The sequence below is a fragment of the Cucumis sativus genome, chromosome 2 (genome assembly GCF_000004075.3).
Source record: "Cucumis sativus cultivar 9930 chromosome 2, Cucumber_9930_V3, whole genome shotgun sequence".
Classification (NCBI taxonomy): domain Eukaryota; kingdom Viridiplantae; phylum Streptophyta; class Magnoliopsida; order Cucurbitales; family Cucurbitaceae; genus Cucumis; species Cucumis sativus.
The window spans coordinates 11,501,331-11,519,958 of NC_026656.2; the positions used below are offsets into that span (position 1 = coordinate 11,501,331).

At 32.0% G+C, this 18,628-nt stretch overlaps 1 long non-coding RNA gene across 3 annotated transcripts; it reads left to right on the forward strand.

The window, feature by feature from the left end:
* The first annotated feature begins 2,996 nt into the window (after window positions 1–2,996).
* LOC116402010 lies at window positions 2,997–15,324 on the forward strand. Of its 3 annotated transcripts, XR_004214368.1 has the most exons (4): window positions 2,997–3,191; window positions 6,230–6,365; window positions 11,489–11,570; window positions 11,673–12,041. It is a non-coding gene; the product is annotated as an uncharacterized LOC116402010 (long non-coding RNA). The 3 variants fall into 3 exon arrangements; XR_004214369.1 differs by lacking the exons at window positions 11,489–11,570; window positions 11,673–12,041 and adding an exon at window positions 14,469–15,324; XR_004214367.1 differs by having other exon boundaries at window positions 11,489–12,041.
* The last annotated feature ends 3,304 nt before the right edge of the window (window positions 15,325–18,628 follow it).

The window sequence follows — 18,628 nt, forward strand, 5'->3', positions numbered from 1 at the left end:
AAAATTTCTTATTAATATATATGTTTGTACTTACTCCAACAATCAGTTGAAAACTTCATCACATTCTTCTTAATTTAAACATAATAAAACAAAACAAAACCCTAATTTTTCTCATGGCCTCTCTCTATATATAATCAAATTAAACATAAAATATTTTTTTGAACTCACTGCTCAACCCCAAGAAAATCTATGAACTTGGCATCCTTCCTCTCAACAGATTCATTCAAAATCTCAAACTTTATCGTCGATTTTGATCGAATATTCGGTCTAAAACTCTCTGAACGGAATGAATTTTGATAGCATGACCTGAGGAACAAATTTAAGTTATAATCCCACCGGTTGTTAGGGTTTCGAAGTTTCGGCTGCCAGAATCTGCCGAACAATCCTCCGCGGCCGTGACTGTCACCGTGTGGGTGAGAGATCAATTTGGAATGGAGGACAAATTGTTGATAACTGTTTGTAATTTTCTTCCTTGTAGAGAGATTATTATTATTGGATTGTTGTCTTTGTTTTCTTGCCATAATTACATGCCAATGGTTCTTGACAGCATTATCAGTTCTTCCAGGAAATAGCCTTGCTATTAATGCCCATTTGTTGCCATGAATTCCATGAGCTTCTAAAAGCCTTTCTTCTTCTTCTTCTGTAAATGGTCTTCTGTTTATTCTTGGATCTAGTTGATTGAACCATCTTAATCTACAACTCTTCCCTACATCATCAAAATAATTAATAAATCTTCATCAAATTCAGAAAAAAGAACAAATATTTGATCATATGTTCGTGTTTTATTGACATTTCTATTCCGTGTATTGTTACCTTTCGTCGGAGTGTCTTAAATCTGCTACTTCAAAGTTGACTTTAGGGTTTAGAGAAATGCACTCCACAAACTCTATAATGGTTGGAAAATGTTTTAATATGAGTTATTCTTTCTAATAATAAACGACTCTCCCTCTGTAAATCATGTAAACTCTTTGTATTTACTATTCTGTGCTCTTCACGTTTTTCCTTTCTTATCTTCATTTGTTGATTTTATAACATTTATTAATTATCTGTATAGTATGCATTTCTTGAGTTTTTCTGATTATGTACTAAGTTTAGAAATGATAATCAACAAAAGTTCTCAGTTTTTAGAGACGACAAAGAATACTTTATTCATGACTTATATACAAACATATGTAAGAAGGAAATTCAAAACTATAGAAACAAGCATTATAGTTAATAAAAAGCTTTAATTAACAACACCCTAGGAGAAGTGATTGAAAAGTTGGGTGTCTTTCTCCCATTAAAGAGGATTCTTCCTCGATTTCGTTTGGTAATTACTATTCAATGTTTATTTATTTTTTTTATTTTAAAAATTACGTTTATTTTCTTGGGACATCTTACCACCATTTTAATCTATTTTAAGTAAATTAAAGAGTTGGACTAAGTGGAGAAAAACTGAAAACAATCACAAAACCGAATGGAGATTAAAATCCTAATTTCTTAATTTATACTTTCGATGTCAGGAGTTAATAAAATCAATATATATATTCCATTTCTAATATATAAACTGCACGATCAGTTTGGACTCTTAACTTTTTGAAGATGTATGGATTTAAAAACTACTTAATATATCATATAATAATTTTAAAGATTTTAGGTCCATCAGGCAATTATTTCTCATGTAAAAACTAGTTTAATTTTATGTCACGTACTTCTTCATTTAAGATAAGAGATTCAAATTCTGGGATACTTAACAAAAACTACTTTTTAAAAAAGGAAGATCTTTAAAAACACCAAATAAATAAGCAAGAGTTATTAAAAAAACTTTTCTTTTCTCTTTTCAATAGGAGGAAGAAAAACTACAAAAACTTGTCAAATGATACTACAAAAAGAGATATGCCTGATCTTCCTTGTAGTTTTTCTGCAACAAAATTCCAGTTTTGCGGGCCATGCTGCTGAACTAACTGTCGGAGCTTCTCGTCCTCGGCTGGACGCCAATGTCCCCGAGGACACGACTTCACATCATCCCCTGCAACCCCAGCCATAACCCCAAGGTTTGGTGTGGAGAGTAATTTATACAGAGGAAAAAGGAAAGTAGAGAAAGATTATTAACTGAATAAGAAAAACTGATAGAGGTTGTTTTGAAGTTATGGATGGTAAGTCACTTTTATTGGTTAAACACTAATTTTTTTTTTGGGGGGGGAATTATTCGTTGCTGTTGAGGGTTTTATTTTGGATGTCAAAATCTCTAATTAAATTTCCATTTATATATTAATATTTGTGATTAAAATTAAAGGTATTAAGAGGGGCCATGGTGATACGTTCAAATCAAACCTAAGGCGTATGGTTCCACTTGTAGTTTTAATTAAAAACGACATTTCTCCTAGTAAATCCTTTCTTTTCCAATTTACTTTACACACTTTTTTTCTTTTGACACAAAGAAAAGTCTCAATTGTGATATTTTTTTTGGTTAGATATAAATATCATTTTGGTTGTGTATTCAACTTTATTACAGTAGTTCCACTTTTAATTATCCAATTTCTAGTGTCTATGTTTGGCTAATTATCACTTCTAGTCATCCTAGTTTAACTTGGATGCTATGAATAGTAAAATATTGAAACTATTTAAAAAACATAGTAAAGTCAAAAAAATTCTATAGAATTTATTTAAGTTTTTTCACTATATTTTATAAATAGTTTCAATATTTTGCTATTTTTGACAATTCTCGTGGTATATTTTCACAAATAACAGAATGTTAAAACTATTTACAAAATATTGCAAATAAAAGTCTCTCTACCTGAAAACATTTTAAAGTTTATAAAATGAGTCCTTCAAATTAGGGGTGAAAAAACTTGAACCGAATCGAACCGACGGGTTGGATTGGGCTTCATCAATATTATTACCAAATCGAACCGGAACTGGATCGGTTCAGTTCGGTTCGGTTCTGTTCAAATGTAAATGAGTTATGTTTAAAAAGTTTGTCTTTAACATATTCCCTCGTGCAGTTCGCACTTCGCAGTCCTTCGTCTTCGTCCTTTGTCCAGTCCTTCGCCAGTCCTTCGTCTTCATCCTTCGCCAGTCCTTCATTCGTCTTCCTCTTACACGAGTTCCCGTGGGTTTGTCTTCTTCATTCGTGGGTTCGTTCTCCATTCTCCATTCTCCGTTCTCCGTTCTCCGTTCATTGCCATTCTCCTCTTGGATCGAAATCGCTGGTAAATTTCCTCCTCTTTTTTTACAAGATTTTCTAGAGAACTTTTCATAATTTTATGTTTGGTGTTATGTGTTTTAAAATTTAAATCATGATTTACAGATTACTACTGCCCTGTCTCCCTCTTATTGTCTTGTCTTCCTTGTTTCGATCTTTCAATTCAACCTTTCTCTCTTTTTAATTTGGGTCTATTCAATCTTTGTCTTAGAATTGTTCTCTTCAATCTAAATCTGAAAAAGAAAAGATGTAATAATACTCGGTACACACTCTCAAATTTGTAAAATATATATTAATAGTTAAAGAACAGTTCATGACAGGTAAGTGGATATGTTTACTTAAAACGTTTCCATTTGGTTCCTATAAGTTATACTAATTTTCAATGCCTTCTTTATTGTTATATCCCTCTCCTTACTCTCTTCTCCTTTCCTATTTCTGCCTCTCAATTTCAAACTTTGTTGTTTATAGATCAGTATTTTCACACTTTTTTTCATGCCTAAATTAAACATATATATCATTTTAGGCTTTTAATATACTTTTTTCAGGATGTGAGCTGAAAGAGAGTTTTAAATCATGCATTTACAACTTAAAGAAATATTTCTCAAATCAGTTTTAGAAAGCCAGAGAGGAAATCCTTGGAAAGGACATGTCCTCATCAACCCCAAACAAAAAATTCATTAATTCACACAGCTTAAAGAGAAGTAATCTCCTACAGTTCATAACAAATCTGAAAAATTGATGAAAGTTCAATGAAGTAAAGGATGAAAACATAGGACAACAATTTGTTTCAACTTCCTTCTCTACTTTTGAAGGGGACTTTCTTGCAATAATGTAGTATATTATTATTTCTAGAAAATGAAAATATATACTTCATTGTTTTCTCATTAAAGATATATGAGATATATGCTTTGTTGTGTGAAAAGTATTGTCCGTTAAAAGATATATGCTTTACTTATTGTTTTCTTTTGTGATTATTAGTTAAAAATTGTGTGTTTTTTTGTTTGTTTTGTTTGATGATTATTAGGATGACTTCATTCTCTATAGACAGAAACTTCAAAACAAAGTTGTTCTAGTCCAGTATTAGGAAAAAAAAAATCGGTTAAACCATCATCATCGGTATGAGAACATTTTATAAAAGTAGAATGATGTGATTCTAAATTTCCTAGGGCTGCTTGTAAACATTGTGAGACTTCATATGCTTGTGATTCCAAAAGAAATGGTACAACTAATTTAAAAAGACATTTAGAGAAATGTAAGAAGTATGTAGATCCATTGGATGATAATGTCGAAGGAAAAGGAGATTCTAAAAGTAGTTTAATGGCTACACCCTTAACTCAAGCAAATTGTAGAACAATGTTTGCTAGGATGGTTATCTTGGATGAATTGTCATTTAAATTTGTAGAAAGTGAATGATTTCATCAATTTTGTCTGACATTAGATCCAAAGTTTGTGATTCCATCAAGAGTAACTGTTGCAAAAGATTGTTTTCAGATGTATATGAAGGAGAAAAAAAGGTTAAAAAGTGTATTAACTTGAAGTGGCCAAAGGGTTAGTTACCACAGATACATGGAATTCTATACAAAATATTAATTATATGGTTATAGCGGCTCATTTCATTGATGATGATTGGAACCTTCACAAAGAATTTTGAACTTTTGTCAAATAGCTAATCATAGAGGAGATACAATAGGGAGAGCCATTGAAAAATGCTTAGAAGGATGGGGTATTGATAGGCTCTTTACTATAACCGTTGATAATGCAAGCTTAAATGATGTAGCCATTGCATACTTGGTTAAAAAGTTTAGAAGCAGAAATGAGTTAGTGTTGGATGGTGAATTTATTCACGTTAGATGTTGTGCCCATATCCTTACTTTAATTGTTAAGTGATGCCTTAAAAGATTTGCATGTGTCTATCATTTGAATCAGAAATGTTGTGAAGTATGTTAGGTCATCTCCTGCTAGACTGCAAATATTTAAAGATTTTGCTAAAGAAGATAAAATATTAACAAAAAATTGTCTTACGATGGATGTTCCAACACGATGGACGAATAAGGTTGAAGAAGCATTTCGTCGATTGTGTGATGGTTATTATACGAGAATTTCAATGTCAAAAGAAAAATACTCACAAACACAATCATGTATTCCTATCGAAGGATTTATGTTTCAAAGTCAAAGTGAAATACCTTCTATTTCATCTAGTGGATCTTATAAAGCACGTTTTGCTGTTCATGATAGATTTAAACAAAGCAACAAAATATTTCTCAATGATACTAAAACAGAGGTGGCTCGTTATCTAAATGAGGCTTGTATAGAAGATGAATATTTAGACTTGCTAAATTGGTGGAAGGTGAATTCTTCTCGATTTAAGATCATTAGCCAAGTAGCCAGGGAAATCTACCGTATTCCTATATCAACTGTGCCTTCTAAGTCAGCCTTTAGCATGAAAGGACAAGTGTTAGATTCTTATCGAAGTTCATTAACTCCTCAAACTGCAGAAGCACTTATTTGTGTTCAGAATTGGATTCAATCTAAACCTTTGGATGACATGGCTGGAGAAATTGATGAACATAATATTCTTTTCGAAGTAAGCATTTAAGATTTAAAATTGTCTCATTAAGCTAACAGTTTGTCATTTTGATCTATAATTCATAAACATAGGAAATGAGATGAAAGTTGCATTTGAGAATCTGAATCATGACTATATGGTATAAATTCCTACTCTCAAATCTATTTACATTTTTTTAAAATTGTTAACATCTTTGAATCTTGTTCGTTTAGAATCTTGAAGCACAATGATGTATAAACTTTATACTTCTCTAGTCCCATCATAGTAAGTTATTTGCTTAACATATAAATTATTCTTTAATTATTTTTTTCTAGATAGTTTACTAAATTAGTAAATTCCTTCTCTATGCAAACGGAGAGAAGGTGGAATGTTGGCTAGATTTGTGATAATAGACTAATAGGTGGAAAGTTGAATTTATAACAACCATCAAATGTTTGAGAATTAATTATTATTGTTATTCCTTTTTCTTATGGATTTAGGCAAAGTTAGAAAAAACAACTCGATTCTAAGTCCGGAGAATAGCGGATCAATGCTAGTGGTAGTCTCTGCTTCAATTTCGTGAGGAGATCGTGAAAAGCACGTGAGGAGATTACAAAAAAAGGAAAAGCATCAAAGGTGAAGTTTTTCTTTTAACCCTATCTTTGTTATTTTCGGATTTTTTATGCATGTTAATCACTAAACTAGTTTAGTTGCAATTAGAGTAAAAATTTGATCCTAATTCCGCTGCGCATGTCTACCGTTTTCATCATGTGGGAAATAGAGAGAGATGAGATTCTATGGAGGAACCTAACCTTTAGGTTTTTCTTTTGTGTTTCGATGTTTCAAAAATTAAAACTCAAATGAAAAGAGTTCTTGGTTTTATTTTGTAATTCTCAATTACAAAATTAATTTTCAATTTCAAATCCAAGAGTCATTTCACCTTTTCATAAAACTTGTTTACAAGCAAACTACATGCAAGAGCTTTCCTATCTCACCACTTGACATTCTTAGTGGGATAGGTGTCTTGCATGCAATAAGCTACTTGCATACAACATGCAAGTGATAAGCTTGCCAAAACTCAACAAGTGTTATTATTTAAATTAGTCTAACGACAATATGGTAATTCAACATTTAAACCAAATTCAAAGTTTGACTTTTTCAAGTCCAAAGTCAACATTTTGACTTTTAACCATTTTGTCCGTTTTGACTAATTTCAACCTCCCAAGCATGAACCCATATTCATTTATCCAAACTTCAAATCACATTTGAATATAAAGTCGATCAAAGTTTGATTTTTCAAAGCCAAAGTCAACATTTTAACTTTTTACTTCTTTGACCTTTTTCCTCAATTATGAGCTTCCAAACATGAATCCATATTCTTATTTAAATCAGATTTAAAAATGAAGTTCTATCTTAAGTTATAATCGATGACTATATCATATATATTTGTCAATTTCTCTCTCTTTACCTAATTCGAACAATTTCAATTATTCTATCATAATGTTCTAAGTTGACTCCTTATAAGCTAGCGGGGGAACCTAATGGACCTATAGATCATGAGCTCCAACGATCCGAGATTAACTGGCTAAACTCTTTAGACCAAGTTAATCAACCTTCGTTAACTAACGGGTCATTCCACTAAAGTCTCGTAGTTGCACTCCCCTCACTATAGATATATTTGTGTCCATGTGATATGACAATGATAAGTAAGTTAATCACTCACAAGTTGTTCATAATCTCAACTGGGTCAAAGTACCGTTTTACCCTCGAGATTATATCTTTTCTCCTTAAGTCCTACCGATCCCCTATTGAACAAATGGTTTAAGGTCCAACCTTTAAATCGAATCCTTCTCGGACCAATGAGAGGGTGGGGCCCCTTGTTCAAGACTTGAATTCAGTTCTTAAGGGAACAACCTACCTACTAACCCTAGAGTGGGTAGAAGTGAATTCCGTCTTGCACCCTATGTCCCTAGCTATCCACCCGATCTTACTCCTGAAATGGGAGGCTTATTGGGCCAGCGCCATTAAGCTGCCCTCACGTATACAGATTTAAGGATAATTTCATGTGAATAGGAGTTCATAATTAGCTTAGGATTAAGATTAAGTTACATCAGATATCTATAAACGAAATAGTTAGTTTTACAAAGTTAACGGTGTTATAACTTAAAAGCGACTATCTCATGGTTCCAGTCTTATGTAAACTCTTTACATAAGATGCCCCCACTTCCATGTCTCTACATGAACGATTTAGGATCACATCATTTGTACTAACTACAAACTAGGCCACATCTATAGTATCTCCCGAATAAGGCGCCCAACCTTATCCATATACTATAGATCATTTAGGCTATGACTCAAACTTGATTCACTTTTATGTCTGTACATAAAGTTCAAGTCTACATAATAGCCTATGAACATTAGTTTATTGACTTTCAGATTATAGTATCAATAAGACGATTTTATTGAACAAAATTTTGAATATAAACTACGAGTTTTAGGACATAAATTCCAACAATTTAAATATTTCATCTCTCATAAATGAATTTTGAATCATAAAACTAGATTTATAAAACAATGTTTGATAAACTTTACATTATAATGTATCACTATACATTATATTAATTTGCAAAATAAAATTGAACATTTCAAATTACAACCAATATAAATAAATCTCATTACACTCTTTACGAGCTAGGAAGGGGATCTAATGGACCTATAGATCAGAAGCTACACTGATCTGAGACTAATTGGCTAAACTCATTAACCACATTAATCAATATTCATTAACTGTGTGTACACTCCACTAAAGACTCACAGCTGAACTCCTCTCACTGTAGATATATTTATGTGTCCACTAATATAGAACTATAACAGTAAGTTAGTCCTTCACGAGTGTTCGTAACACCAGCTTGGCCAATTTACCCTTCTACACCAGATTTCCTCTAATCCATAAATATCATCTAATCCATAAATATCAGTGCTTCTCCAATGAACAACTTGTTTATGGTCCTAGCAATAAATAGAAACCCCTCTCGTGCCATAGAGAGAGTAGGACCCTTTGTTCAAGTCTTGGAGACACCATTGAAAGGGACACTTATCAATTTATCGTAAAGTAGGGAATGAGTGAATTACATCTTGTGTAATTATATTCTCAGCTTTTCACTCGATCTTGTCTCCAAAATGATAAGCTTATTGAGTCGACGATCTGGCCACTCTCACATGTACAAATCATAGGACAATCCCTCACGAATAGGAGTTGATAATCCACTTAGGATTAAGGCTAAGTTACCTAGGTCATCCCAGTGAAAGAGAAATCTAACTAGTTAACAGAGTTACATCTAGTGGTTACTATTTTGCGGTTTGGTCTTATGAAAACTCATTACATGTGATACATTCACACTCACATGTCAACTACACGATCGCGTTAGATCATTGTGTTTGTATATATCAAATACAAAGCGAGCCGTATCCATAGTGTTACTAGGATAAGGTACCCAGTCTTATCCTTATACTATAAACCCTTTAAAATGATCTCGAACATTTATCCATGTAAGTCTTTACATACCGTTCAAGACTCATTAAACTACTTAGGATATTAGTTTATTGGATTTGGGTTATTAAAACAAAACTAGTAATATAATCAATAACTAGTAATATAATCTTTTTAGGGAATACAAAAAATTTAGATAATAATAGCAATAAGGACACATAAAAAAAAATTGACTCTCATTATCAAACCACCATGACAAAAATCACACAATAAGTTCCATAGTTTTAAGTGATCAAGCATTCCAAACTCATCATCGAGATCTGAGGTTCTCCTCTAGCCATAAATCTGGGATTCACATTCAACCAATGTCACACAAGTTACCTAGGTTTCCACCAGCGTCTTGTCACATTTAATCTTTTCTCGAGACCTGAGATTTAATGCCCCCGACCCAGGATTCAAAATTCAGACCACCAGCATTCCTCTTTTTCCCCTACGACCGGCAGCATCATCCTTACATGTTCTAAATGTTGGAATTTTTTGTCCTAAAACTCGTAGTTTGTAATCATATTCCATTCAATAAAGTCGTTATTGAGAAATTGAATATTATAATGTTAAAACCAATAAACTGAGTCCCGAGGCTATTTTTTACTAAATTTGAAATATATGTAGAGACATAAATGTGGATCAAGTTTGAGTAAAGAGCCTAACATAATCTATAATATATAAATAATGGTTGGGCGCCTTATTTAGAGAAACTATGGATGCGACCCGCTTTGTAGTAAGTACAAACGAGGTGATCCTGAATCGTTCATGTAGAGACATGAAAGTGGGGGCATCCTATATAAAGTGTTTACATAAGACTGAACCATGAAATAATCAATTTTAAGTTATAACATCGTTTACTGTTTAAAATTGACTATCTCGATTATTGATGACCTAGTTAACTTAATCTTAATCCTGAGCTAAATATGTACTCATGTTCACACGAGATTATCCTTAGATCTGCATAGGTGAGGGCAGCTCATCAGCATTGGTCCAATAAGCCTCTAATTTCAAGGGTAAGATCGGGTGGATAGCTGGGGCTCTGGGGACATAGTATGCAAGATAAAATTCACTCCTACCCGTTTTAGGGTTAGTAGATAGGTTGTTCTCTTAGGCACTGAATCCCAGTCTTGAACAAGGGGCCCCACCCTCTCATTGGCCTGAGAGAGATTAAGTTTATAGGTTGGACCTTAAACCAATTGTTCAATAGTGGATTAGTGGGACTTAAGGAGCAAGATGTAGTCTTGGGGGTAAAACGATATTTTGACCCAACCAAGGTTACAAAAAACCTGTGAAGGATTAACTTACTGATTGGCTTTATCAAATCGACACAAATATATCTATAGTGAGGGGAGTGCAACTGCGGGACTTTAGTGGAATGACCCGTTAGTTAACAAATGTTGATTAACTTGGTTTAAAAGACTTTAGCCAGTTAATCTTGAATCGTTGGAGCCCATGATCTATAGGTCCATTAGGTTCCCCTGCTAGCTCATATGGAATAAACTTAAAACAGTGTGAGGGAATAAGTCGAATTGATCGAATTGGGAGAAGAAAGAGAAACCAACAACTATATGTGATATAGTCATCAGATTTTAGTTTAGAAATTGAGCTATATATTTAAATAGGATTTAAATATTATAAATATGAAAACAGATTCATACTCGAAAGCTCGAAAATGATGGAAATAGTCAAAGTTGTAAAAAGTTCAAAATGTTGACTTTGATTGACAATATATTCAAATATGATTTGAATTTTGAGAAAATGAATGTGGATGCATGCTTAGGATGCCAAAATTAGTCAAGATGGACAAAATAATAAAAAGTCAAAATGTTGATTTTAGGTTTGAAAAGTCAAACTTTGACTTTTGACCAAAATACTATTTTGCCATTTGACCAACGTTAGGGGAAAAATTCAACATTTTGTTCTAACATTTTGTTAGATAATCTCGATAACTCTAGTGGGCTAAGTGTTGTCTTTTGATGAAGACAAAAAGGTCATTAGAAAAAGTGGACTTTGAGTTGTTGGGCTTTAGAATTGCATGGACATGCAATTTTGCATGGAAAATCCCTATAAATAGGGCATTTGATGGGTTGGATAATTTTGATTTGGGCTCTCACACCAAATTGTATTTCTTTTCTTATTTACTTAAAAGAAAAAAGAAGAAAGAAAATTTACCAAGCCCAATTTTTTTCATCTTTTTCTCTCTCCCGATCCTTTCATCCAATAGGTCCAACAATCAAGTTTTAAGTCCAAAGGATAGTAGGTCAACTTTATTGGTTGTTCAAAAAAGAAAAACGGAAGCTTCGAATGTAAGTATTCTAAAAACCCTATTTTTTAGTTTAGAGTTTTTTTTGTTAATTAAGTGCATTTAGGGTAAAATTTTGATTCTTTTTCCATTGTGCATGTCTTAGTTCTATCACTAAAGGCTTTAGTGAAATTTCTCACCACAAACCAACAAAAGTTCTTTTCGTGTGCTCTGTCCTCACGGAGGAGGCATACTAGAAAAATTTCTAGGAGGTCACCCAACATAGAATTGTTTCAAGCTAAGCATACTTAACTTTGGAGTTCCTATGATCGAGCCACTGAAAAGGAAGATACATCTTGTCGGTATAGGTAGTAACTTTTAATTATTTTAAGTCTTTCTAAACATTACTTTCATGTCCGAAGGATCGATCTCATTCAAATGTCATACAGGTGTTAGGATTTATATCCTAAAACTCGTAGATTGTAAATATAATCCATTGACAGTTATTAATAAAGTGTTATTATTATCATTTTAATAGATGTTATTGATTATTTTCTTAGTTTTGTCTTAATAACCTGAATTCAATAAACTTACATCATTAGTTGTTTGATGAGTCTTGGACAACATGTAGAGACATAAATGGATCAATGTTCGAGATCAACTTAAAGGGTCTATAGTATAGGGATAAGGATCAATGTCTCATAGTTGTACTCTCGTCACTATAGATATATATGTGTCCATGTGATATAACCACGATAAGTGAGTTAATCCTTCACAAGCTGCACCACCAAGATTATATCTTGCTCCTTAAGTCTCATTCATCCACTATTGAACAATAAGTTTAAGGTCCAACCACTAAACATAATCCTGCTCGAGCCAACGAGAGGGTGGGGTCCCTTGTTCAAGATTTGAATTTAGTCATTAAGGAAACAACCTATCTACTAACCCTAAGGAGTGAATTTCATCTTGCACCTTATGTCCCTAGCTATTCACATGATCTTACCTCTGAAATGAGAGGCTTATTGGGCCAGTAGTAATGAGCTACCCTTAGTATGCAGATCTAAGGATAATCTCATGTGAACAAGAGTCCATAGTTAGCTCAAGATTAAGATTAAGTTGCACTTGATATCTATAAACGAAATAATCAGTTTTACAAAGTTAACAGTGTTATAACTTACAAGTGGTTATTTCATGGTTCCAGTATTATGTAAACTCTTTACATAGGATGATCGCACTTTCATGTCTCTATATGAACGATTTAGAACACGTCGTTTATACTAACTACAAAGCGAACCACTTTTATAGTGTTGTCAGAATAAGGTGTCCAACCGTATTCGTATACTATAGACTATTTAGGGTATATACTCGAACTTTATCCACTTTTTTGTCTCTACATAAAGTTTAATTTTACTCAATAATAGCATCAGGTCCTTAGTTTATTGGCTTTAAGATGGTAGTATCAATAATGACTTTATTGAATAGAATATGCTTACAAACTATTAGTTTTAAGATAAAAATTTCAACAAACATAGTCTTAATCCTGAGTGTATTATGAAATCCTTTTTGCGAGGGACTGTCCTTTGATTTGTACAGGTGAGAGTGGTCATATTGCCAACTCAATATGATTTGTACTGGGAGTTGGAAACATAATTACATAAGATGGAATTCACTCTTTAAGGTAAGTAGATGAGTGTTTCCTTAAATGATGTCTACGAGACTTGAACAAAGTGTCCTACCCTCTCTATGGCACGAGATGGTTTTCTGTTTATTGGTTGGACCATAAACGGGTTATTCATTAGAGGAGCACTAGTATTTAAGGACTAGAAGTAACCTAGGGGTAAAACAATAATTTGACCCAGCTGGTGTTACAAACACTCGTGAAAGACTAACTAACTAGTATTGGTCTATATCCGTGGACATAGAAATATATCTACAGTGAGAAGAGTTCAGCTATGAGTCTTCAGCAGAGTGTACACACAGTTAACAATAATGTAGTTAATGAGTTTAAACAATTAATCTCATATCGTTGTAGCTTTTATTTGGTAGGTCTATTAGATCATCTTCCTAGCTTGTAAAAAGTAATGAAATTTATTTATATTTGTTGTAATTTGAAATGTTCAAATTTACTTTGAAAATTAGTATATTATATGGTGATAAATTAATTTTAATTTATATTTTAATCAAACTTTATGATATAAATTTAATTTTGGATATGACTCAAAATTAGTTTATAAGAGATAAAATATTTGAATGATTTCACATATTAATTTAATGTGAATTGGATTCACATTCAAATGATTGGTTACGAGAGAAATTTATATTTGAATATGATTCAAATTTAATTTAAGTTAAATATAAGATATTTAATTTAGCTATTAATTAATTGAGAAATTAATTAATAATTTAGTTTAATTTGATTTAATTAAATCAATTTAAAACTATAAAACATTGAACCGATATTCATTAAATATGATTTATATAAAATATTAATTAAATATGATTTATTTAATTATTAGTTGATTGATTGATTAATTAGTTAATTAGTTGATTTCAAAATTTTATTAATTTAATATTTTTAAAATTAATAAAATCTCATGATTCTCTCCTACTCCCTCAAGAAAAGGGAGTTATAAAAATGTAGAAGAAAATAGTTTTCCTAAATCTATGCTTTTCCTCTCTACAAAAATAGTTTCTCTCTAAACCTTTTTCTATCCCAATTGGTTCCCACAAATCAATCACATGCCAAATGATAAAAAAGTCTCCGACAGGTGGAGTCCCCAATTTGGAGTTTTAGTAGATTTAGAGGCGTCAAACTACTTGAGTTTTCCATTCTCTATATCTTTTACTTTAAAAGCATGCTTAACCTTTTAGAATTTTGTTACTATATATTTCCAATGTGTTGGTATTTTGGGAATCCTAAATTAAATTGAAGAATGATTCTCTAAAATCTTTCGCTACCTAGGGCTTTTATCCTTTCAACCGGTTCATTTATGTCTCCCTCCTAAACTCGGAGCGTTATATGGAATTCACATTCAACCATCACATTATATATTATTCCTTGCCTAGATCTGGGATTCACATTCACCAACATCCAGCGTGAAGATTTCATCATAACTCACCTCGACCATGGATTCTCCATTTGCCTAGATCTAAAATTCACATTCAACCTGCAACGTCTTGCAAGTTACCTGAGATTTCAATAAGTTGGATCTCTGGCGGTGAAGCAAAATGAAGATGCTCGATCGCTCCTATAGGGAGGTAGATCTTACGATAAATGTTCGATCATTCCCTAGTAGAAGTTGGATCGCTGACGATGAAGCAGAATCGAGATGCCCAATCGTTCCTACTAGAGAGGTGGATCTAACGACAAAAGCCCGATCATCCCCTAGTAGAAGTTGGATCGTTGATGGAAAAGCATAGCCCACATGTCCAATTGTTCCTACTATGGAGGTGGATCTAACGACAAAAGTCGATCGTTCTCTAATAAAAGTTGGATCATTGACGACAAAGAAGAACCGAGATGCTCGATCATTCCTACTAGAGAGGTGGATCTTACAACAAATGTCTGATCGTCCCCTAGTAGAAGTTGGATCACTAACGACAGAGTCACCCCTGCAAATGATTGCAAAAAAAAAAAAAAAAAAAAAAAAGAAGAAGTTCTACCTTTAGCTCCTGTAAAAAAAATGGGAAGAGAAAAAGGGAAAAGACAAGTTTTTTCATACTTTTCTTTTGTTGGATAAGGAATAAATGATCAATGTGTGGGTCTATTTATAAGGCCAACAAATCTAATTTCTAAAAGAATTAACAATGTTATTTAATCAGTTTTTAAAACAAATCTAATACATAAAAGGATTAAGAATGATATTTAATCATTTTTTAAAAACAGATCCAATTCCTAAAAGGAATATGAATGATATTTAATCTTTTTCTAATAATAAAGAAATGATAATCTAATTAACTTATCTTATTTTAATTATATTTAATATTTAAAATATAAAAGATAATCCAATTATCTTACCTTACTTTAAATTATTTCATTTTTGGGAGAAATCTCAAATTTAATTTTTTGAGATAATTAAAATATTAAAATATTTAAAAAAAAAATTAAAAAATTTAGATCTCATTCCCAATTTTAAAATTAACATTTGGGTTCAAAATTCAAGTCAAATTAACTTGCATATATGTCCTCCATTTTGTCTCAAATTTAAATCAAAGTCATAAATCTAATTTTATCTCAAGATTGAGTGTCTCATTTTTATCATAAATTAAAATTGGTCATTCCAAATTCTTGTGCATTCTCTAGACAAATTAAGCTAGGGTAGAAACCTCATCCTTATTTTAAATTAAAACTTTGGTTGTATTCCAATTTTTATTTATTTTTTAAACAAACAAATTTTAATTTTTATCCTCAAATCAAATTAAACTACGGATAAATGTCACACCTCAAACCGTATTGCGACCAAAACGCCGAAGTTGGGAGAATAGGATGTGAGTTGGTGAGAATAGGATGTGAGTTGGTTACAACCTTGAAATGTTCTTATTCGCAACTCTTATTCTCAACTCATTTGAAGCTATTAACACTCAAAACACAACGGAATATGCACCGAACGCCAAACACATTCAAAGACATTCTTAATGTGAAAAACTTAACACGATCAACTCGGCCAAAACTTGCGATTTACTAATAATAGATGTTCAATTCAATACTCTAAAGAAAGAACTCAACCAAAAGTTACATTAAATACTCTTTAAATGCCTAGTCGCTTCCTCATCTCACCGCAAATCTTTCAACTTTCTTCATACACTTAATATTCCTCACGAACTAACCAACTTTTATTCGCATAGAACTCTTGTCGCGAACTTAAACTCCAATGCTTCCTCGTAGACTTCTTCTTCATGAAACACTTGGTTCTTCTCGTGAAGACCACCTAAAACGCCTAGTCTAACACTCAAAACATTGACTTCTTAACTTACGCAAAGATTCTCTTTTTATCGCAAACTTCCTTCGCGATTATACTTAACCATAAAAGATTTTATTGCTTAATCCTTTCTGCGGATTTATTCAATGCCAACTTCTTAATACGTTGCCGAATTTACTTTCTGGGTCTCACATAAAATAGTGAACTTTTCTCAAATTAATTAAGGTTTGACCATATTCCAACCCTTATTTCAAATTTAAATGAAACTCATGTACTAAGTTCGTAGTTTGATTAATCTGATATGTTGAATTAAGCAAAAATAGAAAGCTCGTATTTTGACTTCAAATTTATCTTTTTTCGAGATTCATTCACTCGTGTATGCAATAAAGCTCGAAAAGGAGGCATTTGTTGAATAGAAAATGTTTAGACCAATCACAAATTGCTACATCATTTACTAAATTAATGATGAAAAGTACAAATAATTGAATTTGGAACTAATTAAAAAAATTGACATGTGTCCCAAATTAAAATTGAAACCATAAATTGACCAATTTTGATAATGCCACGTGTTTTCATCCTAACCAATGAATCAAGTTAATTATTTTGGTTCAATTAAATATTATTTACTTGGACTAACTTCAATTGAGCCCAAAAATAAGCTTAATTGAGTCCAAAGGCTAAATATGATCCAAATCCATGTGGTTGAGCCCATGAGTCTAGTCTATGAACCAAACAGGCTCAAGCTCATAAAGCCCACCAGAAAACTCTATAAATAAAGAAGTTTTCTTTATTTGTAAGGATTGAAAAAACATTTTACTCCAGAAGGTCTAGAGAGAATTCTCTCAAGAGCTCTAGAAGGTTCCCTAACTCCGGAAGTCGACCGCCCTAAAAAATTGAAGCTCCTTTGAAGATACAAGTTTTCTTCCAAGACTCCAACTTCTACAAGCTCTCTTCCAAGACTCCAACTTCCTCAAAAGATTGAAGCTCCTTTGAAGCTACAAGCTTTCTTCCAAGACTCCAATTTCAAGAACATCACGTGTTCCGCTTTCTCAAATCAAGCATAAGTATCAAATCGAGAGAGAATTAGAGGACCAAATTCTAGAGATTGGACCACATCGCATCAAATCAACAAAATTGCAACATCAACTTAAGTTCAACTTCAGGAATTAAATTTCTCCGGGACTCTCGTGCAAACATCCCTCAAGCCTATTTAATTTTTCTAACATTTACAAACATATTAGACAAAAAAACTAAAAGATATGGGATTCAACTGTTAGACATTAAACTCGATTTTATATATATTGAACAAAAAATTAAAAGGGTTTTTTTAAAAAATATATATATATATAACAAACCGAAAAAATATTTACGCTTATAGAACAATTCCAAAAATGAAAAAATCCCACAAGCCCAACAATGGAAATTACCAAAAATGTCTTAGTCAACTTACAACTAATTGGTCACTCGCGAGATTTGGCTAGCTACATGATCGTTTAGATTTAGTTACCCAAATCTAAATGATTTTTTTTTTCAAGATTTTTTGCTACATGATCATTTAGATTTTGCTATCATTTGAAACACGATCATTTAGAACTGATCGTTTAAATTTATTTAGGTACCAAAATGTAAACAGTTTTTTTTTTTAAGATTCTTTGGTACACTCACTTTTAGATTTAGCTACCAAAATCTAAACGATCGTGTACCAATATCTCAATTATTGTATTTAAGGTTGTTTATATTTGTTACATTTGGTTGTACCCAAATCTAAACGTGTGTCAATATCCAACGATTTTTATTCAAGATAGTGAACCAAGATGTTTTATATTTGGTACATGACGTTGAATAACCAAATAATAGTTTGAAAAACAAATAAAATAAAAATAAATCTTTTATATTTTGTACATGATAATGAACCAAATAACAGTTCGAAAAAAAAATAAAAGAAAAATTGTAGAAGAAGAAACAATTGAAAGGAAAAGAAAAATTGCAGAAGTAAGAATATGGAAAGAAATGACAAACCTGAAATATTTGAAAAAAAAAATGGTGAACTTCATGGATTTTTTTTTATTTTGTTGGACACACCGTAAATATTTAAATGTTGTGTTATATTTACGAAAATGTTTCAAATTAAAGATTGGAGGACCGATTAGATGAACTTTTGTTAGACACACTGTAAATATTTAGATGTTGTGTTATATTTACG